Genomic DNA, 25,844 nt, shown 5'->3' with positions numbered 1-25,844 from the left:
GAGAGAGAGAGAGAGAGAGAGAGAGAGAGAGAGAGAGAATAGCGGTAGGTGGTAGGTACGTTGTATGCATAATCCTGTTTCTCTCTCTCTCTCTCTCTCTCTCTCTCTCTCTCTCTCTCTCTCTCTCTCTCTCACCAGGGGTCACTTTACGGCCTCGGGATTAACATTTAAATTAAAGATTGTGGCTGCAATAAAGAATTTTTTTCTCTATCCCTTCCCCCTCTCTCTCTCTCTCTCTCTCTCTCTCTCTCTCTCTCTCTCTCTCTCTCTCTCTCTCTCTCTCTCTCTCTCTCTCTTTCTCTCTCACACTACTTACCTGTCCCTTCCTTTGACCTGGCTTGGCTTGGCTTGGTCATGCGCACTGTCCTATTGTGTATTTTTGTGTGTATGGTCGTATGTGTATGTATGTGTGTATGTATGTGTGTGTGTGTGTGTGGGTGGGTGGGTGGTGATAGATACACGTACACTCGCCTGTGTCATTGTTAGTTGATATATTTTCTCATTCTTGTCACCGGCAGCCACGCGTGAGCTTAGCCTGTGGTGCCTCAGTGCTCTGCGCAATTCGATTTTTAAAGCAGCGAAGTGAGAGAGAGAGAGAGAGAGAGAGAGAGAGGAAGTGTGTGTGTGTGTGTATGCATGGCGATTTTTCCTATTAAGGCAACCTAATCCCACACACACACACACACACACACACACACACACACACACACACACACACACACACACACACACACCTCACTGTTTTGCGTAATGGACGAACTCATGCCAGTGTTTAATCCTACAGGGCAGTTTGCTTATCATTATAGACGTGTTCCTCACCCAATAGCCTCGTTAAACCCAATCAGGCCAGCATAAAAACATAATTCAACACCCATATTATTAAACCCAGGACGCGATAGTATCTGTATAGCCTCTCTCTCTCTCTCTCTCTCTCTCTCTCTCTCTCTCTCTCTCTCTCTCTCTCTCTCTCTCTCTCTCTCTCTAAAGCTTGACGTTGAAAATAACCAATTATTCGACTTGATCCAATTACAGATCTGGTTCAGCTCCTCCTCCTCCTCCCCCTCCTCCTCCTCCTCCTCCTCCCCCTCCTCCTCCTCCTCCTCCTCCTCCTCCTCCTCCTCCTCCTCCTCCTCCTCCTCCTGCCCCTTTACCTGCTCCCTTTGTTTTCTCATCTCCTATCTCTCTCCTTTATTCTCTTTGCTTGCTCTACTTTTACACTCCTTCGTTTTCTTCTCTTTTTTTTCAGTTTCTTTGTTTCTCTTTTTTTTTCCAGTAGTTTCTTCTCTCATCTATTTTTTTTTTTGTTTACTGTCTTTGTTTTGGTTTCTTTTATTTCTCCTTCCGTCCTTTTTTCGCCTCGTCTCATTTCTTTCTCTTCTACATTTTTTTCTTTGTGTGTGTGTGTGTGTGTGTGTGTGTGTGTGTGTGTGTGTGATTTCCAGTTACCTTGATCCTTTATCTCGTTTTCTTTCTACTTTTCTATTTTCTTCACCCTCGATTTTCTCCTCATCCTTCCATTTCTCTGTTTTTCTCCTTCACTTCATCCCTGTTCTTCTTCCCTCCCTTTCTCATCTCACTTCTTTCTCTTCCTACATCTCTTCTGCTTTTTGTTTTGTTCCTCCCCTTCCTCTCAATCCATTCCCAAACATTCCTCTCCATTCCCCTTTCCTCCTCTTCCTTTGCTTTATTCCTTTCGTCCTTCGCTTCCTTCCCATCTCACTTTCTCTTCTCTATCTCTCACCATTTTCAGTCTATTTTTGTGTTGTTCCTCCCCTCCATTCCTCTCCATTCCCCGGTATCCATTCCCCTTTCCTCCCCCAAGCCCCCCTACAGTGCATCCCCTTTAATGAACACTGCCCCTATACCATCCCCTCCCCTTCCCCACCCTTCCCTTCCCTCTTTTTTTTTTCACTCCCTTCAATCCTGAACTGGTTAATTTACCCTAACTGGACAGCCCTCTCGTTTATTTCATTACTTATTTTGCTCTATATTTTTGTATTTTTCTGTATAGTTACGGGAGTCGTTATGGCCGGCAGGAATTATTATTATATATTTTATTTGTTTTGCGTGTCTATATAACTTTTTTTCCTTGTTTTGTTATGTGTGGGGAATATTTTTGGGGTTATTTCGTGCTGGCTTCGGTGGGCGTATGTGGCGGGTGGTGGTGATTATCGTATTCCTGTTTTGATTTGTCCGTTTTATTTATTTATTTTTTTTGTCGTATCATTAGGTATCTCTTTTTTTTTTTTTTAAGTGGCTTTTTTTTTTTTTTTTTTTAAGTGGCATGTATATTTTTTACTTGTATTCTACGTGTCACTAAAGGAGCGTCCCAAGTTTGTGGTCATGTCCGAATGAATGTGCACAGGTAACTCATCTTTAGTCCACAAAATCATTTCACTCAGACGAACATCAGTCTTCTCTTCTCCACTTTTTCTCCTCGCCCTCTGCCGCTCATCACAACCACCGGCTGAACCTTCGCTGTATTTCACTTTAGTTTATGTATCACTTCTTCTATGCACCCAAACACCGCACCGCCTCTCCCCGCCCCGCCTCGTCATCCCCGCCCTTCCTTACCCTCCCCGTCTTGCCCCGTCTTGCCCAACCCCGCCCTTCCTTACCCTGCTCCGTTTTGCCCCGTCCTTTCCTTCTCTCATTCCGCCCTGCCCCTTCCAACCCCACCCCGTCCTGCCTCGCCCTGCCTCGCTATGCCCCGTCAAACATTGCCACCCCCTGCTCCACCACCACCACCACCAGGCCCGCCATGCCGTGGGGAGTCAGCCCTCTCTTTGCGTGCCTTTGTGGGGTGTAACGAATCCAAGGCTCCGAGCAGGATAATCTCTTTTGGGCGACACTGCCAGGACCCTTCGCCCCGTCCTCCTCCCATACCGTCCCTGCCCCTTCCTTCACCTTCCTTTTACCGGCCTCTCCTGTCCATCTGTTTGCCCTGCCAGCTTAGGTTACTGTGTACAGTTATTCATTGCGTAATGTTAGGACTATTCTCTCTCTCTCTCTCTCTCTCTCTCTCTCTCTCTCTCTCTCTCTCTCTCTCTCTCTCTCTCTCTGTTATTTATTGCATTTGGTTCATATTTTCATTTGTTTTCATTAGTTTTCATCTCGTGTTTTGTTGTTGTTGTTGTTTTCTATATTTTGTATTTGGTCATTCTTTCCAATTTTGTCGCTTGCCTTTTTTTTTCTCCTTTCCTTGCTTATTTAGTCTTTCCTTTTCCTTCTCCCTTATCGATGAATATCCGAGGTAAACGGCAACACCCTCTCCGGTCGTGCCTTCTCTTCCTCCTCCTCCTCCTCCTCCTCCTCCTCCTCTTTTAGTAATACAGAGAAGGTGTTATGAGTCATCTTATAATGAAAGATGAGTGGAATTTCCTTCACGTCTGTGTGTGTGTGTGTGTGTGTGTGTGTGTGTGTGTGTGTGTGTGTGTGTGTCCACAGCCTCGCCTTCCACCTGCCAATGTTTGTCCTTCGCCTCGCTTCCATCACCCCTTGTCCATTTATCCGACTCTCTCTCTCTCTCTCTCTCTCTCTCTCTCTCTCTCTCTCTCTCTCTCTCTCTCTCTCTCTCTCTCTCTCTCTCTCTCTCTCTCTCTCTGTGTGTGTGTGTGCGTGTGTGTGTGTGTGTGTGTGTGTGTGTGTGTGGACACCTGGGCGGCAGACTGACTCACCTGTGGCCTTGGTTCTTGTATATTGTTAAAGTGTTGGCATATGTAATATTACGGAGCGCAGGCAACATTTTCCTCTCCTCCCTCAGACCTCTTGCTGGGACAATAGTTGAATATGCTTCCCTGCTTCTTACCACCACCATCACCACCACCACTACTACTACTACTATTACCAGTATAACTAACATTATTCCTACACGCCCTCTCGTGGCATTCAGAAAACAAGGTAAAGATAAAAGGAGTGAGTTAGATAATAGCTTTGCCTTGCCGTGTCTTGCCGTGCCGTGCCGTGCCGTGCCGTGCCGTGCCGTGCCCACACATTCACACTCCGTCAAGGTACACAGTGGAATTCTTGCACGGCGCCGCGAATAAGATTATAAACTCATAAGCAAATTTACTTCTTATGAAAATGGCAAAGCGAACAAATTCACATTAACATAAGTTCACAAACAGGCGTAAGATAAGAAAAAAAAAACAGCATTAATTGGGCGTAGCGTGATGCAGTGAAAATATGCCTTTGAATGACGTCACAAGAGAAAACAAACTTGAATGGAAGGAGTACTGAGGGAAAGAGAGAGAGAGAGAAAAAAAAAGACAGGTGTAAATTCAGAAATTAGGAAGAGAGGGAAAGAGAAGAAAAGAATAGGAAAATGCGGTAAATTGTAATTGTGTTTATGAAGGAAAGTGAAGAGTGAGAGTCTGGAAAGGAGAAAGGAAAGGATGAAAAGACAGTATGCAGTGAAAGTTACAAACGAAGGGAGATCAGAAGAGAGAAGGAAAAAGAAGATGCAATGTACTTAAGTCGTGTTTACGAATTACAGGAAAGAGCAAGACATTACAACAAGGGAGAGGAAAGTGAAAAGGCAGTTAGGAGCGGGAATTAGGAACGAAGAGAGAGGAGGAGGAGCAAAAAGAAGATGCAGTACACTGGGAGTTGTGTATACGAAGTGCAGGAAGGAGCGAGACATTAGAAGAAGGGAGAGGAAAGAGTGGAAAAGACAGTGTGTAGTGGAGTGGAGCGAGGCGGTGGAGGGAGAATGGGGGTGGAAGCTCCAGCCGCACGCCGCCACCACACACACACCGATGGACCGATAGCAGGTGGAGCAGGCAGCATTCCGCTCCACAGGAACTAATTGGAGCAAATCTTGAGATGATGAGAACTGATTAAAGAAATACCCCACCTCGGCCCCCGTCATGTTGGGAGAGGCTGTTGCCAAGTCCAGTGGAGAAATTCTGTGAGTGGTGAACATAGAGGGAGTTATAGGAGCTATTCTTTGGTGTTATATAAAGTTGAAAATTAGCTTTTACGTTATTTTTTCCGGTGGTGAGAATGCAAAAGGTATTTCTGGATGCCATAACGTTGAAAATGAGAACGATTACTTTTATTATTGTTATTATTTTTTTCACTGGGAATTATATAAATGTACGTAATTTTTTTCGGTGGTATGAATACAAAAGTACGTGTTGTTTCTGTACACTGCAACGTTGAAAATGAGAACGATTACCTTTATTTTATTTATTTATTTATTTATTTATTTATTTATTTATTTATTTATTTATATTTTTTGACTGGGAAGTAGAGAAATATAGATGTTATTTTCTGATTCCATAACGCTGAAAAATGAGGAACTACGTTTTTTTATTTAATTTTATTTATTTATTTTTATTTTTTTTATCATTGGAAAGGTCAGAGATGTGGGCGTTGTTTTCTGACGCCATAACGTTGGAAATGAAAACGACAACCTTTACTATTTTTTCCACCAGTAAGAATAGAAATGTGGAAGCTTTATTTTTTCCCCCTGATACCGTAACGCTGAATGCGAGAACGAGTTTTTTTTTTTCCTTTATTTCTTTTTCCATTCATTTTCACTCGCATTCTGTGTACAAGAATGGCAAGGTGGATGTTATTTTCCGATACCGTAAGGCTGAAAATGGATAACTATCTATTTTTACTTCCTGTTTTTTTTTATTTTTTTTTTTCACTCGCATTTCACACAGACAATGATATGAATGTACACGTTATTTCCTGGCAGCATAACAATGAACGCGTGAAATACTGACTTTTTCCCCCTCAGTCTCGCCTTTTTACGTACAAGGGTAGGTATAACAGGCGATAAATAGTAAGGTAAACGTTATTTTTTGACACCATAACGTTAAGAAATGAGAACTCTGAACCATCATGCCTTTTTTTTTTTTTTTTTCATCTTCATTCTCTCGCATATCACGTGCACGAACTGATATGATAAAGACATTGGGAAGCGTGTTTGTGGCACAGTTCAAACCTCAATAACCAAATACATATAATCACGTATTTTTCTCTATATATTTTCCCCCACCTAACTTGCTAAAGAAATAAAAGAAAAAAAAATCAACATACCATTTCATCTCATTCATAAACAGCGGAAGAATCGTGAACTAAAGCCGAAAGTTATTGACCCCCTCCCTTTACTTCTTTACATTCAGGGGTTGCTTTATAAAGGTGACACTCAGCATAAAGGAGGGGACTTAAAGGGACATAAAGAAAGGGTGTGGTATGCACAGGTAAGGCACAACAGGTGAGATGCAGGTATTATATGTAAATAGAGGTACCTATGTTTGAACTCAAGGATGTTTAAATCAGAGAGAGAGAGAGAGAGAGAGAGAGAGAGAGAGAGAGGAGAGAGAGGAGAGGAGAGAGAGAGAGAGAGAGAGAGAGAGAGACGCGAATATATGAGTCACTCTTTTTCCTCTTCCCAGCACCCACATACACACACGCACACTCAAATACATGCACGCAATGATCAAGCGGTTAAGTTCAATTTCTATGTCATTACCATCATTAGTGACTTCCGCGACCTTAGTTTCCGCTCTCTCTCTCTCTCTCTCTCTCTCTCTCTCTCTCTCTCTCTCTCTCTCTGCCGTGGTGCTCCTTTTTTTTTTATTAGGGGTGGCAGGGGCAGGGAAGGGAAGAAAAAGAGAGAGAGAGAGAGAGAGAGAGAGAGAGAGAGAGAGAGAGAGAGAGAGAGAGAGAGAGAGAGAGAGAGAGAGAGAGAGAGAGAGAGAGAGAGAGAGAGAGAGAGAGAGAGAGAGAGAGAGAGAGAGAGAGAGAGAGAGAGAGAGAGAGAGAGAGAGAGAGAGAGAGAGAGAGAGAGAGAGAGAGAGAGAGAGAGAGAGAGAGAGAGAGAGAGAGAGAGATAAGTGGTTTTAAGTCATTCTGTTCTTAAAGCAGTCAAATTTAGTTCCATCCTTCAGTACTGAGTCATTGGATATACTGACAGTCCCCTTGTAGAAACTCACCCCAGACAGATTCCCAGCAGCTGAGAGGACTGAAAACTCAGAGAAGAAGGCGAAAGACAGTAGGAGTGAGAATGACACGTTGCTTGACCTCTGCCGGCGAGTGTACTGGTTGTGGTGGTGGTGGCGGTGGTGGTGGCGGCGGTGGCGGTGGTAGTGGTGGTTGTGGCAGTGCAGTCTAAATTTGATGGCCGTGGGAGTAATATTATGTTTAAACTCTTCCCCACCCACCAAAACGTTTTTTCTCCCTGACATGAGCAGTCTGGCGGTGGCTTGCTTGTAATTTGCCATCAACGAGGTAAACATGTTTGCTAATGAAACTGATCCAAGATACTCATTTTATCTTGACTTATTTACACTCTGGGGATATTATTAGAGTAGTATTTTTCCTGCTGGAAACGTTAGAACAGGCCGGGAGAGGAGGAGGAGGAGAAGAAGGTGGATGAGGAGAAGAAGGAGGAAGAGGAGGAGGAGGGGGGGGGAAGCAGAGCAAGAAGCCGAGAATCAAGGGTCAGGAAGGCTTGGTGAAGTTGGACTCATGGCCCCGCTGAGAGCATATTGTCTCTCCCGCCCTGCCACAGCTAAGGCCGCCCGGGGCAGAGCCGAGTGGGGGGCCAGCTGTGGTGATGCAGGGAAGGAGGCGGATGAGGAGCAGCAGCAGGAGGAGGAGGAGGAAGAGGAGGAGGAAGAGGAAGAGGAGGAGGAGGAGGAGGAGGGGGCGGTGATGAAGGAGAGAGGAAGGGGTAGGTGGGACGTGTGAAGGATGTGCATGGTAGGGGAGGAGTTTTACAAGCGGGGAGAGAGATTGGAAGGGAGTGCAGGAAGGGAGGTGAAGAAGAGCGGCGCGAAGTGGGCGTGAAGACTGAAATTGAATGTTAAAAAGTGAATGGTAAAAGATGAAAGACTGATTGCGTGCACGTAAGGCAAGGCAAGGCAAGGCAAGGCAGAGAGAGAGAGAGAGAGGAGAGAGAGAGAGAGAGAGAGAGAGAGAGAGAGAGAGAGAGAGAGAGAGAGAGAGGAGAGAGAGAGAGAGAGAGAGAGAGAGAGAGAGAGAGAGAGAGAGAGAGAGAGAGAGGAGAGAGAGAGAGAGAGAGAGAGAGAGAGAGTAACCCAAAACAAAGTAAATAAATACAAGAACGACCGCAAAATATGAACTCGTTGACAAGATGACGTGAGTACGAAGGAGAGGACCAAAGAATGATTACGAAGAAAAAAAACGCACACAAGAAAAAAAATAAAAAAAGGAAGAGGAAATAGGACAGACACTTCCCACAGACAGCGAACGCAGGAAACACACACACTGACGCAAGATTAAAAAGAAGACGGACGTAAACAATGAAAACAAATCAGTGTGGACGATTTGCAGGTTCATCATTTTTGGCCGGGGAAGACAAACACGTCGGGTATAGACTGACGTGATGGATGGCACGAGGAGGAGGAGGACGGGGAGGAGGAGGACGGGGAGGAAGAGGAGGAGGAGGAGGAGGAGGAGGAGGAGGAGGAGGAGGAGGAGGAGGAGGAGGAGGAAGAAACGTGGAGTAAAACGAAGGAGTGGGAGGAGAGGTACGTTGCGTCAGAGGGGGTGGAGGGCGGTACAGGTAAAGACGAGACGAGAAGAAGAAGAATAAGGAGGAAGAGGAGGAGAGAGAGACCAGTGACTACACCACTCCTTGTGCCGCTATCAACCTCCGCGGATTGGAAGCCTCGCTAAGTCTATTCAGGATGTAGAAACCATTAGTCAAGATATCACGACCCGCACGAAGAAGACCGTCACCTGGACACGAGGAAGAGACTAATTAGCGGTGTGCCCTGTGGAGGCGGCGCGTAGGGGTGAGAGGTCGCGGCGCCAATCACCTGTGGGATAGGCGTGTCGGGGCCTTTTTCAGCCCTCCATGGGTCGCCAGGAATGGAATACCCGGTTAGGAATGCTGGGTTTCTCGGCCCATCAACACAGCAGCCTCTTCTCGATACCACTGCAGTGATAATTGGGGGAGAGAGAGAGAGAGAACGGCAGGGTAGAGAGAAAGAGAGGAAGAGGATGGGGGAGAAGAGGGAGACTTGACTAATTGAGGTGTTAGGTTCATAGTGGTGATGGTAGTGATAACTAATGTGATGGATATGGTGGTGGTGGCCGGTGGTGGTGATGGTGGACGCTGCTGTTTACAGTAACGCCTGCTTAACTTTTGCATTTTATAATCCCACAGTAGAGTCTGTTATACTATGGGAGGGCAACACACACACACACACACACACACACACACACACACACACACACACCTCCGCAGTCATTTATTCGCCAACACCTCCACACTCGGCGCCAGTCTCCTGCCTCGGCGCCCCCACGGGTCACGCTCGGAATAATGAAAGGCGGACGGGGCGGGGGCTTCAAGGGCCTGGCGGGGGCTTGGCGGGGGGGGGAGGAGGAGGAAGGGACAAGGCGGTGTATCTTAGATGTGTCTTTCACCGTATGTTGGGAGTGGCATGATTGTGGTGGTGGTGATGGTGGTGATGGTAGTGGTAGTTGTGGTTGGTTATGAGGCCTCACAACCCCACTTCGTTTTTTTTTTTTTTAGCGTTTTGCAGGCGACACAACTTTTTCCATCAGTTTCCTCTCATATCTCCCTCATGCCTTCCCTCACAGTGGCCGCATTTCCCTTCCTTCCCGCTTCCCCCTCACGCCGGCCACGTTTTCCCTCAGATTTGTGGTGGTGGTTCCCGCTGAAAAGGGAAAAAAATGTATGGTGGAAACAGCGCGCTTTTATGAATCTTGTGTTTTTTTTTTTTCGTTTTTTTTTCTACTCAGATATTTTTTTTTCTTATAATTCAGTGCGTGTCGGATATGTATAAAGGAATTAAAGTCTCTCTCTCTCTCTCTCTCTCTCTCTCTCTCTCTCTCTCTCTCTCTCTCTCTCTCTCTCTGATCTAGTGCTGTGTTGTTTTATTGTCGCATTTTTCCTCCCTCTCATTCTGGACACAATTACCTCGGGGGTTCTCTCGCTCGAGGACATTGACAAAACACTTTTATCTGCTTAGCGCGCTTGGAACTTTGCTAATCTACGTGTGACTTTATTTAGAAACACAACTGCCTGGTGCTTCTGCTCTCTCGTACGTAGATTTCCTTTCACACACACACACACACACACACAAGCAGTATTATCTACGCAATACATTTTATTTTTCTTTTCGCTCGTGTAAACTATTCTAAGTATTTCAATGTTTAAATTTCCTTGCTTTATTTTTATACCTAATATTTGTTCAACTTTCCAATTTTCACCGTGTACCCTTTGCTTACCACCACCACCACCACCTCCTCCTCCTCCTCGTCCCCTCACCACCACACGGCCTTCTACTTCCCGTCCATCCCCCCCTCCACGGCCTCCTCTTCCCCTTGTATACCCCTCCACCATCCCTCCACTCCCTCCTCCACTTCCTCCTCCTCCTCCCCCTTCCACCCCATGCAGCCTCCAGGAATCAGCGGCTTCTATCTGGCGGCTGTGAGATATGCCGTAATTTGCATGTCTCAGCCCGTCCGCCACTCACAAAGTTTCTGCGTTTTTCCCTTTTTTCTTCACATTTTTCTTCTCCCCTTCAATTCGTCTCATTTTATTTTTCACTTCTTGTGCCTCCGCCTCCTCCTCTTCCTCCTCCCTTTCCACCTGCTCCTCAAACTCCCTCTTCTCCCCCTCCTCCTCGTCCTCGTTTTCTTCGTCTTCCTCGTCTCTAATCTTTATTTTTTTTCTTGCTCTTAATTTTCTTTTTTTCATATTTTTTTTATCTTATTTCGTGCGTGGTTTTAGTGATGATGCGCCTTTGAGTGTTATAAATGATGCCACACGTGTATTGTGTTATGGTTAAAAATGACGCTCTGTTTGAAATTGATAAAGAAATACAGCAATGCATCAACATTTCACGATAGCCATACACACACACACACACACACACACACAAATCTGCGTACATGTCAGATGTGTGTGTGTGTGTGTGTGTGTGTGTGTGTGTGGAGGGAAATCACTTATGCCTTAACACACAACGCACCAATAATGGAGGAGGAGGAGGAGGAGGAGGCGGCGGCGGCGAGAAGAGCATGGATGAACTTAATGCACTTCGAGAGAGAGAGAGAGAGAGAGAGAGAGAGAGAGAGAGAGAGAGAGAGAGAGAGAGAGAGAGAGAGAGAGAGAGAGAGAGAGAGAGAGAGAGGGGTTGTCAGCGGCGCAGGACTGACACTTTGAGCTGAAGGGAAGGAGAGGGAGAGAGGGAGGGCCGCGCATCACTGCCCACTCACCAGCCTGACGGTCGAGCCTGTGCCAATCAAATCATTTCAACCGGTTTGCAGTTCGGTAGTCAGGAGTGAGTGGCACGCATACAGACATACGAATATTCCCTCTCCCTCTCTCCCTCTCTCCCTCCCTAGCATCCTCTATATCCCTCTTCCCTTCACTCTAAAGATTGCGCGCTCCCTTCCTCCATCCCTCCATCCATCCCTCTCTCCCTCCCTCCCTGCTTCATCTCTTCTTCCCTCCAAAGCCTCCTTTCGATTTCTCCGTTCCTCCATAGCTTTCTCTCCATCCTTCTCTCCATGTCTGTCTCTGTCTCTCTTTTCTCTCCATTCCTTTGTCTATCTCTGCCTGTCTTGCTTTCTCTCCATTCCTCTGTCTAGCTTTCTGTCTTTTTCTCTCCCTCTGTGTCTCTTTCTCTCCATCCGTTCCTCTCTTGCACTTCCTCTACGTCAATCTTTATTCACTTTTGTCTCTTCCCTGTTTGTTCTCTTCTTTCTTGTCAATTCGTATTCATTTGTGTCTCTTAAACCTTGATTTCGTTTTATTTTCCTGCCTGTTTTCAACTTTTATTTAACTCTCTCTCTCTCTCTCTCTCTCTCTCTCTCTCTCTCTCTCTCTCTCTCTCTCTCTCTCTCTCTCTCTCTCTCTCTCTCTCTCTCTCTCTGTCGTGTTTCTTTTCCTAACTTTTATTTTGCACTTTCTTTTCTGTCTTCATTTATTCAGTCGTCTCTCATTTTTGTTTTGTTTACTTTTATTCCTTACTTTCTCCTTTTATATATATATTTTTTTTATGGTGTGTTTGGTTCTAACTCTTATTCTTCTTTGCTTTCCCTTCTTCTTATTTATCATCACTCATTGAATTCTTTTATCACTTTTTCCCCATCCTTTGTTCCTCGACTTTCTCCTTTGTATCCATTCATTCATATATTTTATCTCTTACTTTTCTAACTCTCCTTCACTTTCTCCTTTGCTTCTTGTTTAAAAAAAAGTCTTATTTTCTACTTTCTCTTCTCTTTTCTTCTTCATTTCTACTTGTCTCATTAACTTTTACTCACCTGTCCCCGTCCCGCCCCTTTCCTTCGTCCCCTCACACCCCCCCACAACCCTCCCCCAAGCCAGGTGTTCACGGCCCCCCAGGTATGTCTGTTACGTGTGAGAACATAAAAAAAAAAAGTAAGAGAAATTACTCGTGTTATAATGCTATATTTCTCTCTAATGTCTTATTGCCTGGCGTGTAATTTTCTTTATTGTAGTTTATTTTATGGTTTATCTTCTTAGTAATCTTCGTTATTGTTACTTATTTTTGTGTCTTTAATTTTTTTTTTAAGTGTTTATATGTATGTACAATAATTTTTTTCTTTATTTCGTTCAGTTGTGTGAAAATATTCCTGTTTATTTTGTTTTTTTTTGTGTGAAAATATTCGTTTTTTTTAATTTATTTATTATTTTAAGTACGTGTGCACGCCTACACGTACACACATGAACGTACACATACACTCACTCACGTACACACACGCACACATTCCTCCCACGTACACGGTTCCTTCCTCTTTACTCCTGAAAGTGTGACATTCCTCCTCCTCCTCCTCCTTCCCTCCTTCATTACTATCATTATTACCATTCCCCCAATTGATATTACTCTGCGTTCATCACATTTATCGCCTCCCATTTCACTTCCCCCTTTTTCATTCCCTTCATCATTCCTTTCTTCTGTCCCTTCCTTTCCTCTTACCATCATCATCACTATTATAATTTTTATCTCATTATTTTTATTATGTGTGTGTCTGGATTATTGTATCATCAATATTATAACTTCTTTCTCACTTTTTTTTATTTTTCTCTCTTTTCGTCTGCTATGTGTTTTTTTTTTTTTACTTTTTTCTCTGTTTCCTTTCCTTCAATGTTCGTCTTCGTGCGTCATTTGATGTTCGTCTTTTTGTATAATTTCCTCGTTTTCCTTTTATTTCCCGCAATTTACTGTTTATTAACCTCCATTGATTGTTATTTGTCCTCATTCTTCTCTTTCCTCATCATCATTTGTCGTGTTTTGTTGTCCTGGAGGGAAAAATTATGCTTCTCTTTGCACTTTTTCCCATTTTCCCTTTTATTTATTTATTTTTTTACCACATCCTATCATTATATTTTATTTCCTTCATCTTTCTCGAGTTTTCATCTTTAGTTCAATATACCTCTCTACTTATTCTCGTAACATTTTTTTTTTTTTTCAGACAGTACCTTAAATTTCTACTTGTTTTTCTTTCGTTTTACTTTTCATCGTATTTTCCTTAATTTTTCTTAGTTTTTTTTTTCATCTTTAGCTCAACATAACTCTTTTTTTATTTATTCTCATAGCATTTCATCTCTTTTTTTTTTTTTTGTCACCACCTTTGATTCTCTTTTTTTTTCTTATTATTTTTTATTTTTTTCCTTGCGTCATTTCTTCCGCCTTTCTCCGTGATTCATCTTAGGTTTCATCTTTACCTTAAAAAGACTCGGTTCCCTCTCCCCTTCGTTAGCGTCAGGCGCACGTGTCACAAATCATCAGGTTTTCACTCTCACTCCTTCGTTTGTTTGCTTTTCTTACTCAAGCGTGGATTTATTTATTATTATTATTATTTATTTATTCATTTTTATTTATTTATTTATTTTATTTATTTATTTTTTTTTTGTGTGGGGGTAGCGTCTCGTCTTTTCATTTTCACTCCTGACTTGTTTCATTCTCTCTCTCTCTCTCTCTCTCTCTCTCTCTCTCTCTCTCTCTCTCTCTCTCTCTCTCTCTCTCTCTCTCTCTCTCTCAAGCTCGCCATCTGTGCAGTATTTTCAATTTTTCGCTTTCACTTTATCTTTCTTTTCTTCTTTCTTTCAGCGGTATCTTTCTTCATCTTTCCTTCACTCCTCCTCCTCCTTCCTCCATTATTTCATTTCTTCCTTGTTCCACGCTAGTTTTCCTTGCTATTTTCTCTTATTTTCCTATTTACTGGATTTCTTTTTACTTGCACTTCTTTCCCTCGTTCGTTTACACACGCATGCGCACACGGACACCCACCCACACACACACACACACACACACGCGCATTTCCACCTCACTCTGCAGGCTTACAAACACAATAGCTCAGTCCATTGCTGTCAATTACTAGCACGCTGTATGTTGGCAATCTTGTCTGCAGACGCTCCTTCCCTTCCTCCCTCCCTCCCTTCCTTCCTTCCCTTCCTCCTTCCTGCACCTCCCCCATTTCTTTCTCTCTCTGCCTTTATTTCCTGGTTTCGTTGCTACTGTCTTCTTTCGTCTCTCCTTCTGTTTCTGTGTTTCTTTTGTTCATGGTTTCTTTTTTATCTCCTTCGTTTCTTTTATTCATTTTTGTTGTGCTTTCATTCTCTTCCGTCTGTCATTCTTCCTAATTCACTTTATCGCTCCCTAAATGTTCCCAATATAGTTTCTCTCTCTCTCTCTCTCTCTCTCTCTCTCTCTCTCTCTCTCTCTCTCTCTCTCTCTCTCTCTCTCTCTCTCTTCTTTGCTTATTGTCTTTGTTGATTTTTCTCACTTTCCTACTCATCCCTTTCCATTACTTATTTTTCTAACGAATCTCCTCCATCTCCCCTTTTCTCCCTTTTTTTCTGCTTCCTTCACCTGTCTGTCCAACTGTCTTGCTTTCTACTAGTGTGTGTGTGTGTGTGTGTGTGTGTGTGTGTACAGCTTCCCTCTCCTCCCTTTCCTCTTCTCTCCCTCTCTTTCACTATTTAATTGATTATTTTTGTTTGTTTGCATTAGTTCATCTGTCTTAACCGTCCCGGAGGCGAAGGAACGTAGAAATAATGAGAGAAAGTTGGAGGGGAAGGTGATAGGCAGGCAGGCGGGGAGGGAGGGAGGGAGGGAGGGAGAGGAAGAGGGGGAAGGGAGGGAGGTGTCTGGATTGTGTGAGTGGCGTCTGTAAATAGTGATTGTGTGGTTGATGGTGAGTAATAGTGGTTGGGAGGGTGAGTGGTGAGCTGGTGGCTTTGCTGGACGGGATGGTGACGGTGAAGGAATGTACTGGGACGCCGCCTCTTGTGTTAGGTGTTGTGAGAGAGAGAGAGAGAGAGAGAGAGAGAGAGAGAGAGAGAGAGAGAGAGAGAGAGAGAGAGAGTCACTGGAAGACTGTCCATCAAGAAACTAATATTTCGTTTTATTTTCTTTCTTTTTTTTTCCCTCCATCAACAATTCATACATTGTTTTCTTTAATTTCTTTAGCAAACTTAACGTGATACCATAGCAAATTTATCGGAGCTGCTGTCACAAACCCAAGCAACAAATAACAAAGCATGCTCTTAAGAAAAAAAAAAAATAATAAAAAAAATAAATAAATAAATAGACAAATGACAATTAAAACTGGCATTGTTACCAAAATATTCATCCCCTTCCAAACAGACTGGCCTGCATCTCACACTCATTCACAACATAACAAAACAAGACAACCTGGAAAGCCCCACGAGACCTACACGTGGCAGACCCTTAATAAGGACTCACCTTCCCACCTATCCCCTTATAAATCACTAATACTTATAAGTGTCTAATAGAGGCCACAATATCAGTAGTAATTAGGCACTAGGCATCACCTTTAGAGGAAAGTGATTGGCTGAGGCTTGGGGGAGGGGAGAGAGTGGCCGGCCAGGTGGTGGAGGGTGGAGGGAGGGGACCGGGAGAGAGCGGGGAGGAGGCGGGGTTGACGAGGGTACCTAGAGAGCGGTGAGGTGCATCATGGTCAGTGAGTGGATGAGTGTAGTGGCGAGTGGCGAGTGTGTGCAGTGATTGCCTTGCTCTGTTCACTGACGAGGCTGAGCGGTGCAGTGTCTCTAGTTCCACTGACTCGGGATAAGCAGTGACTGAGACCAAGAGCGTGTGTGTGTGTGTTTGTGTCAAGGAGGGACTGTATGCTGTACGGTTATGTAGATACGTGCAGTTTCTTCAGCGATCCGTGTAACTCGTGGGACTAATTACGTGTGTGTGTGCGTGCGTTACCTGAAGGAGGAACAGAAGTAAGCCCTTATGGATTTTTTTGTCACCTGCCGCCCTTCGTTCATCGTGGGTTCGTGTGATGTGAAGGTACAACGAAGGTAAATTCTCTTGTTTCACGTCCTTCTATCCCCTCCTCCTCCTCCTCCTCCTCTTCCTCCTTGCTCTGCTTCCACTTGTGAATTATGGAATGTTTACGAGAGACTTTTATAAACTTGTAATCTCCGCCATCGTTCTCTGCCGCGCTCTCTTGCCTCCTGAAATGGGAAGCCGCGTGGTTATGTCTGTGTTTGGCGGCGACGGGAGGGAGGAGAACGAGGAACAGCAGCAGCAGCAGCAGCAGCAGCAGCAGCAGGAGGAGGAGGAGGAGGGATAATGACAATTGGGAAATGGGAATGTAGTGAAAGAACAGCAAAAAAAATGGGAGTATAGAAGAAAGGGCATAGGGAAGCGTGGGAGGGGGAGAGAAAAGGGAGGAACAGTAGGAAAGGGGAGGGAGGGAGTTGAGGAGAGTTGAGAGAAGGGATAGGGAGGGGGGGTGTATAGTATGGCGGCTTATTCGCGAGGTAAACAATAGTGGCGGTGGGAGTCGTCATGGCGGGCGGCGGTGGGCTGGGGCGGTTAGTAGCCCTCAGTGGCTCCAGCCTTGCACCGGGGGGCCCTAGACACACACACACACACACACACACACACACACACACACATATAGACAGACACACGCACGCAGATTTACTTGACGGTTTTAATGGAGATCGGATTGTAACGTGGAAAACATTTTTGTGGTGGTGTGTGTGCGGTGCACAAGGGCGGGCTGGTTGGCTGGTCTGGGCGAGGCGCGGGTCGAGGTACCGTGTCTCCATGGTCGGCTGTTTAGCTCTCGATTTATCCCCCAGCCGCCGCCGATCCCACCGCTGCCCGAACACCCCGCCCCACCACCCGCCCCCCCGCCGCCGTGTTTTCGCCGTGAATTGTCTGGTAACAGGCGGGTGACGGCGGGCGGCTGCGTGTGTGTGTGTGTTTGTGTGTGGTGGGAGACGCCCTGGCCGCTTCTCGCCGCGTCTCGCCAGCTTTATGGCGGGAACAAACCACAGACGCGCTAAGTAAGATGGATTGCCCGGGGAAGCCTTTAATGTATGTCCTTATTTATTTATTTCCCTCGCCTCCTTACAGCGCCGCGACTTAAGAGACTGTCCTTTTCCTGCCTTTCATCCCTGTCACTACACCACCACCACCACCACCACCACCACCACCAGCACCTCGCAGCTTAAGCCAGTGAGGAGTACGTAGCGGTGGGGACCTGTGACTCTTGGGCGGCGCTTAGAAATTGAGAGGCTGTTGAGGCGGGGAGGAGAACACGTGTAAGTGGAGGGAGCGGGCTGAGGGCACAATGGAAGACGGAGTTCCTTCATTACTTCAGAGTGGCAGCGGCGCCCGTCACGACACAAGGAGGCCGCTATAGGGAGGTGCATATCGTGGGACGGTTCTGCTGCTGCTGCTTTCCCTCCTCCTCCCGAGATGTGGCTGAAAGAGGAAGGGAGGAGGAGGAGGAGGAGGAGGAGGAGGAGGAGGAGGAAGAAGAAGAAGAGGAGGAGGAGGCTCATCAGGTCATATGTGCCTCGTAATGCCCATCAAATTCTACTTGACTCTCTCTCTCTCTCTCTCTCTCTCTCTCTCTCTCTCCTCTCTCTCTCTCTCTCTCTCTCTCTCTCTCTCTCTCTCTCTCTCTCTCTCTCTCTCTCTCTCATACCCATCCTTTATTATCACACTCGTAAACCCCAGAGAGAGAGAGAGAGAGAGAGAGGGAAGGGAAGGATGCGGGATAAAACTGAGAGGGAAGGGAAGGGGAAGGAAGGGAAGGGTGTTGGAGTCAGGCGATGGATGAAATTGACAGGGAGAGGAAGAGAGTGGCGTCGTAGCAGCATCGTCTACACGTCTCAGGCTGCGACGCTCCGGGGGAAGGAGAAAGGATCGGGAGATGAAAGTGAGAGGGAGAGGAAAGGTAGAGTCAGGGTCTGATGCGAGTAAAAAGTGAAGGACTAAATTAATGTTGTGCTTTGAGGAAGACAAAAGCGAGGGGAGGGAAGGACGAGAGGGAAGGGAAGGGAGATATGAGGAGGTGGGGCGTGTGGCAGGTGAGAGACAGGCACGGGAGGGGAGGAAGGGGGAGAATAGAGGAAAGGGAGTGAGGAGGAAAGGTGTACAGTACGTAGCTAGCGGAGGAGGAGGAGGAGGAGGAGGAGGACAAAATGCTGCCTGATTCCCACCATTGTTCCGTTACTTGCTTACATCATCGTCACTAAGCGGACATTTTTTTTTCTCTTTTTTTATACCCGCGCGCGAAAATAAACATCACCATTAGGGAAAAATTACCTGCATGATCTACTGCCTGTCTGTCTGTCTGTCTGCCTGCCTGCCTGCCTGCCTGTCCGCCCGTCTATCTCTCCACCCATCTCCACCTCCAGCTGCGTGTATATTTTCTCGTTTGCGCTAGTGTATTTTTTTTATGCTACTTTCATCCTCGTGTACATTCACTTTATGTTTGTCTTTATGTATTACTATATTGTTTAACACGTGACCCCGGCGGTGAAAGTGAATGCAGATGAGGCGGAGGAGGAGGAGGATGTGAAGGTGGTGGTGGTGGTGGTGGAGGCGGCAGTGAGTGAAACTTGGATATATTTTTACGAGTGTTGCTTATTAAGTGATATTGTGAGTGTGGCCGCTTGAAGAGGAAACTTTACTGCTGATCAGGAGAGAGAGAGAGAGAGAGAGAGAGAGAGAGAGAGAGAGAGAGAGAGAGAGAGAGAGAGAGAGAGAGAGAGAGAGAGAGAGAGAGAGAGAGAGAGAGAGAGAGAGAGAGAGAGAGAGAGAGAGAGAGAGAGAGAGAGAGAGAATAGCGTCCTTTCCTTCCTCCCCTTCCTCCTTCCCCCTTCCTTCATTTGACCATCCACTTCCCTTTCTCCTACCTTTCCCTTCCACACGGCACCCCTTCCTTCTTCTAACGCATGTCAGATACGCCCATCACCCCCCCACACACACACACCACTATTACTCAACGCTACCTCTCCTTCATCTTACTCAATTCCCAGTATCCCAGTCAATCCTACTTGACCTGTATCCTACAAATCTATCCCTTCCTTACAAAACGACCAAACAGACTCCCTTTGGACTCACGACCCTCTTAACTTTTCCCTTTACCTTCCTTTTACCTTCTCACAAAAAGCACCCAGCCACCCATATAACTTCTGTCCCCGTCAGCGTGAACCCCCGAGCCAATACCATTGCCCCGTAAACTCGCCTCCCTTTCCTCACTCATAGCAGAACAGAGGGACGCGGGGACACAGTGGGGCATTTAGTTGGCGTATTGGAGTCTTTGTTGTACGTTCAGATGTTTTGTCCTGGGGCTCGAAAGTTAGAGTAAATCATTGATGTGGTAACGAAAACGGGAGGAGTAGGGAGGTAAGGATAGACTTGGGTAAAGAATGAGAAGGAAAAGGAAGGGGTGAAAGAAATAGTAAGAAGAGAGAAAGAAGGTGAAGTAAGAATAGTATGAGTAGGATGGAGAAGAGGTGATGATGGGGAAACAGTAGAAGTAAAAAGGAGAACGAGGAGGTGAAGGAATAAGTGTAGAAATAGATGGAAAGAGAAGGGAAAAGAGGAAGAATAGATGATGAAGAAGAAACTGTGAAAAAAAAAGGACAGGAGTACAAGAAGAAAGAGGTAGACAAGACAAAGGAATAAAACTAGATATAGAGGCAGAGAGAGAAGGAAACCAAGGAAAGTGGATAAACAAGAAGAGAGAAAAGAATAGAAAAATAAATAAGATGAGGAAGAAAATAAGAAAAGGGAATGTGAAATCTAACTTCTATCTCATTAGGATTTTTTTTTCTTTCCTCCCTGCCACTTTCTCTGTTCTCTTCGGGTGGAGATCGCGAGGCCGGGTCAAGATGGGTCAGGTCAAGCCGCGTCAGGGGTTCATTAGCACCGAATTATTATTGTGGAGTTGAGAATTGAAGGAACCTAACCATCCCTGCGTGTTGGTTGCTGTGGTGGGGTGGTGGGGAGTGGAGTGAGGGGGGAGTGGTATGATAGGGATGGGAGGTATGGAATGGGGGGTGGTGGTATGTTGTTGGGGAATGGGGTGTGTGGTAGGAGAGGGTGAAAGGTGTGTTTTTCTTCTTCCTCCTTCATTTCATCACTTATTTGTATTTTCTTTTCTTTTATTTAATTTCTCTCTCTCTCTCTCTCTCTCTCTCTCTCTCTCTCTCTCTCTCTCTCTCTCTCTCTCTCTCTCTCTCTCTCTCTCTCTCTCTCTCTCTCTCTCTCTCTCTCTCTGCAACCGAAGTTTCTGTACAACCAACATAAGTTTAATTGTTCACCGCACGCTGCTCTATGACACACACACACACACACACACACACACACACACACACACACACTACATACACAATTATTTCCATATACCTCACCAAAGTTATTTTTTTCCAAAGTCGGGTGTATTTTTATCTATTTATTTTATTTCTACCATTGTCCATTGTTAAAATCAGTTTCCATTCTTTCCCATCCACCACCACCACCACCACCACCACCGCCACCACCACCACCACCGAGTACTGATGTATTCATGCAAGATTGTGTTGTTGTTTTTCCCTCCCTAGCGACGGCCATTTTTCTCCCTAGCAGCGCCATTTTTTCCCTTCTCTAGTAGGATATTTTTCCCGGCAATACCATAAGTTCCCGGGAAATTTAGTGTGCGTGTTTTTTCCCCTCGGCCGCTGCCACCTGTAGAAATATAGGGCGGTGGAAACTCAGGGTGACGCATTACACGCTGATTTGTTCCCTGAGAGAGAGAGAGAGAGAGAGAGAGAGAGAGAGAGAGAGAGAGAGAGAGAGAGAGAGAGAGAGAGAGAGAGAGAGAGAGTATACCAAGTTGTGCACAGAGGAGGTTTGGGAAGTTCTGGCGTGGAAATCCTCATTCTATTTTTCCACCTTACTGTTTCCTCTCTCCTCTCCCTTCTCTCCGTTTGTACTCTCCCCTCTCCTTTCTCGCTTTTTTCTCGCACCTTCCTCTCCCTTACTGTTTCCCATTCCCTTTCTCTCCTCACCACCTTCTGTGTCCTCTCTCCTCTCCTCTCCATTCCCGCCCACCGCCCCTCCAGCAGTCCCCGGTCACGGAGCCTCCCGCCCTCGCCCCATCCAGCAGTTGCGTGAAGTTTGTGATCGTAATTAGTGTTTTTTTCTCCCGTGCTGTCGCTGACGCGGGGTGACAAAAGGCCTTTGACATTACTTTTAATCTTCTCCCTGAGCTGCAGCGGAAATGAAGGCCGCCATTGTGCGTGTGAGCGCCGCGTGTCCTGCGTGGAGGCTCGCCGCCGACACGCCGTTTTTTGGCTGCCGAGTCCTTAACGCGGGTGATTAAACTCGCTTTTTACCCCGGCCCTTGTTACCGGCCGTCGCGGTGTCGCGGCGCTAAAAACTCACAAAATGGAGCTACAAAAGAAAGTTGAAGTCACTCTTATTTTTGCCGGGGAAGTGAATTGTTGTTTGGAGTAACTGGATCCTCGTCTGGCCTTTCTTGTGTAATTCTCTGGAGTTAATCATGTTTTTCTTTCTTTTATGGGGAAAAGTTTTGTGTTCATCTTCCACAGGAGAATAATTTATTTCTTGTTTCTTCTTGCAGGTTATGGTGTTGAGGTGGTGATGGTGGGTGCGGTGAGCGGCGGGGGCAGCAGCGAGGGGCGCCGCCCCCGGGGTGCTGCCCCCCACAGCTCCAGCAGCAGCTCTAGAGCCCACAAGTCCCGTGGGACCCCTTTCCCCAGGCCCCTGGGACTCGCCACCCTCGTCCTCGTCTTGGCCGCCTTCGCCCGAGCTGAACAAGGTAAGCACCGTCAGTGTTCGCCCCGGTTCCTGCTGGGGCGCCCTCCCCGCCTTGTGTTATACTTGTTTAATTGCTTCGGCTGGCCGTCGTCGCGAGCGGCGTGCTTTCTCCTTGAGCCGCGGCCCCGCACGACGCCAGCCGCGTATTGCAGCGACCTGTTGCAAAACAATGTGTCGTTAGCGTCTTCCTGCGGCCGCCGAATTTCGCTTGTGCTCATGACTGTGATAAGCTTCCTGCTCAACACTACTTCACCGTGTGTACTCGTATCTGTGTGTCTCCCACGCCACCGGTGCCGCCAGCCGTATGTCATGCTTCATCATGTCTCCACATGCTGTGTCAGCATTTCTTTTGCCATTCCTTCCTTCACATTTTCCTTCGTCACTACTCCGTCTCTGCTCCCTCCTCCACCCTCCCCCAGCCACCACCTGATCTAGAGTTATCAATTCACTCAAGTTCTTATGCTATCTCTCAGCATTACTCAGTCGCTTCTTCACTCAGTCCTTTCACCTTCCCGCTCCCTCCCTCCCTCCCTCCCTCCCTCCCTCCCCGACCTCGTACCCTCCTTCTCCCCGCAAGTGTCGTAAGAGAGGTGACCGCAGCGGCGGCAAGAGAGAGAGAGAGAGAGAGAGAGAGAGAGAGAGAGAGAGAGAGAGAGAGAGAGAGAGAGAGAGAGTAGGAGTTTCCTGCACGCTTAGACAATCACCTCTTGTTTCCTCCCTTCCTCTCCCTCCCCTCCTCCCCCGCAACATTTACCTTCCCTCCCGCAGTCTCCCGGGCACCGCGACAACAATAACAAAGAAATAAAAACTTTCCATCGCGGGGTATAATATTACATTTGATGAGGGCGCTGCGGAGAGGAGAGGAGGGCCACTCCACACATTCCCGGCAAAAAAGTGTACTTCTTGCTATTGCTTTTTTTTTTTCCCCCACGTCTCTCTCTCTCTCTCTCTCTCTCTCTCTCTCTCTCTCTCTCTCTCTCTGGTATTATGCTTTGTTTTTTTTTTTTCTATTTTTTAGTAATTTCTGAGGTTGTGTTGAGGTTGATGAAGTGGTGGTGGTGGTGGTGCTGGCTGACTCTGATCCTGTGTGTGTGTGTGTGTGTGTGTGTGTGTGTGTGTGTGTGTGTCCGTTTATATGTAGTATGTAAGAGCGGCGTGCGTGTGTGCGTGCGAGTGTGTGCGTGGCCGCCCCGTGCACTCCCCGCCAACGCCCCTCACCTGGGGAAAGTGGCGGGGCGACCCACCTGTCATTAACCGTAGGGCACGTCACGCGGGGTCACCAGCTGCTCCCCCCCCCTCATCCTCCTCCTCCTCCTCCTCCTCCTCCTCCTCCTCCTCCTTTCCTTCCTTCCTTTGCTTCTCTCTCTCGGCGATTAGCGTGGAGGTGGAGGAGGGGGAATAATTTATTGGTCGTGGAGGGAAAGAGAACTGTTAGAGAGAGAGAGAGAGAGAGAGAGAGAGAGAGAGAGAGAGAAAGAAATATTACGTTATAGAAATTCAATCGATAACAAAAAAACATCAATCGTTCACGTAAATAAATAGATAAACATGGTGTTATTTTCAAAACAATACGAATAAATGAACAATAAACGCATCATGACTCAGGAAAAAAGGAAAACAAAGGACACTCAAACAAACAAACAAACAAACCAACAACAACAATGAAAACAAAAAAAGGAAACAAATAAAAAAATCACAAAAAAAAGGCAAGACAAAACAAGACAAAAGGAAAAGCAAGACAAGAACACAGTATTGCAGAAAACCATCGGAAGCTCCAAGTCAAAATGGCTCCCCCGATGCAAGACGCAGGGGAGGGGGCGGCGGGGGGAGTGGTGGGAGGAATGTTACAGAAAATCAAAACATTATGCAGATCATTCCAACTTTGGCACGCGTTTGGAATTCTGGCAGGAAATGTGGAACGCGGAAAGAAGCAAAAAAAAAAAAAAAAAAAAGGCTGAGGAAGGAAGGAAGGAAGGAAGGAAGGAGGAAAGAAGAAAATCCAAGACGAACGAACGAACGAGAGACAGAGAAAGATATGGAACCAAGGACAAAAAATAAGCTTTAAAATAAATAAAAAAATCCATAAGGAGTTAGAGAAGAAAAAAAAAAAAAACGTAGAAAGAGAAGAAAAAAGAAAAATTCCCATAGAGGTCCCTTTGGGGGAGAGGGTGAGGGCTGAGGCGAGGAGTTATAAGTAGAGAGGGAGGGAAGTCTGCTAGGTCGGAGGTGAAGGGGAAGGCGTGAGGGGGAGGAGGAGAGGAGAGGGAGGGAGGAGGTGAGGGATTATGCCGTGGTCGTGGTATTGAAGGGAGGAGGGAAATAATAATGATAAAGGTGTGATACAAGGGAGATAGGACAGTGATGGGGCATGTATAAGGTTTAAAAAGGGAAGGGGAGAAAAGAAAACGCCTAAAAGTCCCAGGAAGATGACTCAATAATAGGAGGGTGATTCTGAAGTTTATGGAAAAAAGAATGAAGGGTGAAGTTTGTCTCCGGAGAGCCAGGGAAGGGCTCAAAGGAAGGGGTGATGAAGGGAAAGGGGAGAGGGCAGCCCTTCAACACGCAGCAGGGCCGTGGGAAACAAATCAATCGACAATCGGAGGGGGAAGGAAGGAAGGAAGGAAGGTGGGCCGTTCAGCGCCGCCGGCCGAATGTGTCATCGCCTTATCGGGTCGTGGCGGCGGCTGCGGCGGAAATCTCTGGGAATTACGTGTGTGCAATAGAAGGAAAACTGTATCGAGACCCTGCTAGTCCGAGGAGCGAGGGGCGCGTGCAGGAGTGTGCGGTGCGGGGCCTGGCTGAGTGCAATGACTAGCAGCACCAGCAGCAGCAGGCGTCCAGGGGGTAGGAGGGTGTGGGATAACGGGCTGAACGTGTGTGTGTGTGTGTGTGTGTGTGTGTGTGTGTGTGTGTGTGTGTGTGTTTGCCTCTCGCCCTGCCTCGGCCTTCAGCCACAGCTGCGGGTCCTCCTCTAACCTGCCGCTCGCTATTTCCTTCCTCCAGCGTGTGATTGACGTGTATATTATTCTAGTAAATTATTAAAGAGTCGGATGAACAATGTCCTTCCGTGGTGTTTCCGATATCGGCTTTTCCCCTCACGTGGGCCCTTTGCGCGCAGCTCGCCGTCAAAGAGGGTGATCAGCGCCAGGTTCTGCCGCGACTCTCCCGCCGTCAGGTGTAAAGACGTAATCTTAAGACGCCGGGAGATTTTAGACTCTGCTAATGACTGGCGCGTCCCCTGCAGGGCCAGCCATCCTGCAGGCGCCTGCCTTGCCGGCGAGACTTTTCCCGCACAGTACCTGAACGCGAGCGGGTTTGAGAAATGTTTAGGGTGGGGAGATGAAGCGAGATCCTTATCTCCCCACGGCCCTGACCTCTCATAATCGGCCTTAATGCCCCTGCTCCCAAGGCTGCTCCGTCACGGCTGCACCTGCCCGCCCGTGCCCGCCCCGCTCATTCTTGCCGTCCATCGCGGGGCCGAGTCCTGGGCCGGAGTCCGCGTCGCGTGTCGTTGCAATCCCTGAGCGTCCTGCTGCCGCCCCGCCCCTCGCGTCACCCCGCCCGACCTTTGCCCCACAACCCAAAATTTCTTCATTTCGTCACGCTGTGGAGGTAAATTATCTCGCTTCCACTCGTGATGCGGCGGGCGGCGCGGCGCGGCGCCAGGCTGGGCCTCCAGCGCCGGGTTGTTTTGGTGTGATTTCTCACGATTCCCTTCCGAGGTCGAAGTGAGGGCGGCGGCCGGCGGCGTCTGGG

At 46.8% G+C, this 25,844-nt stretch overlaps 1 long non-coding RNA gene across 1 annotated transcript in view; it reads left to right on the top strand.

Annotated features, from left to right (window-relative positions):
• The window catches only part of LOC135103286 (uncharacterized), a 35,502-nt gene extending 13,185 nt beyond the window's left edge, over window positions 1-22,317 (top strand). Inside the window, exon 2 of the long non-coding RNA XR_010269973.1 lies at window positions 21,892-22,317. This is a non-coding gene — a long non-coding RNA (uncharacterized LOC135103286). The remainder of the gene's footprint in view (window positions 1-21,891) is intronic.
• The last annotated feature ends 3,527 nt before the right edge of the window (window positions 22,318-25,844 follow it).

Source organism: Scylla paramamosain, chromosome 9, assembly GCF_035594125.1.
Source record: "Scylla paramamosain isolate STU-SP2022 chromosome 9, ASM3559412v1, whole genome shotgun sequence".
NCBI classification, from domain to species: Eukaryota; Metazoa; Arthropoda; class Malacostraca; order Decapoda; family Portunidae; genus Scylla; species Scylla paramamosain.
The sequence above is the reverse complement of the archived record's forward strand: the minus strand, read 5'-3'. Positions and strand labels throughout refer to the sequence as shown.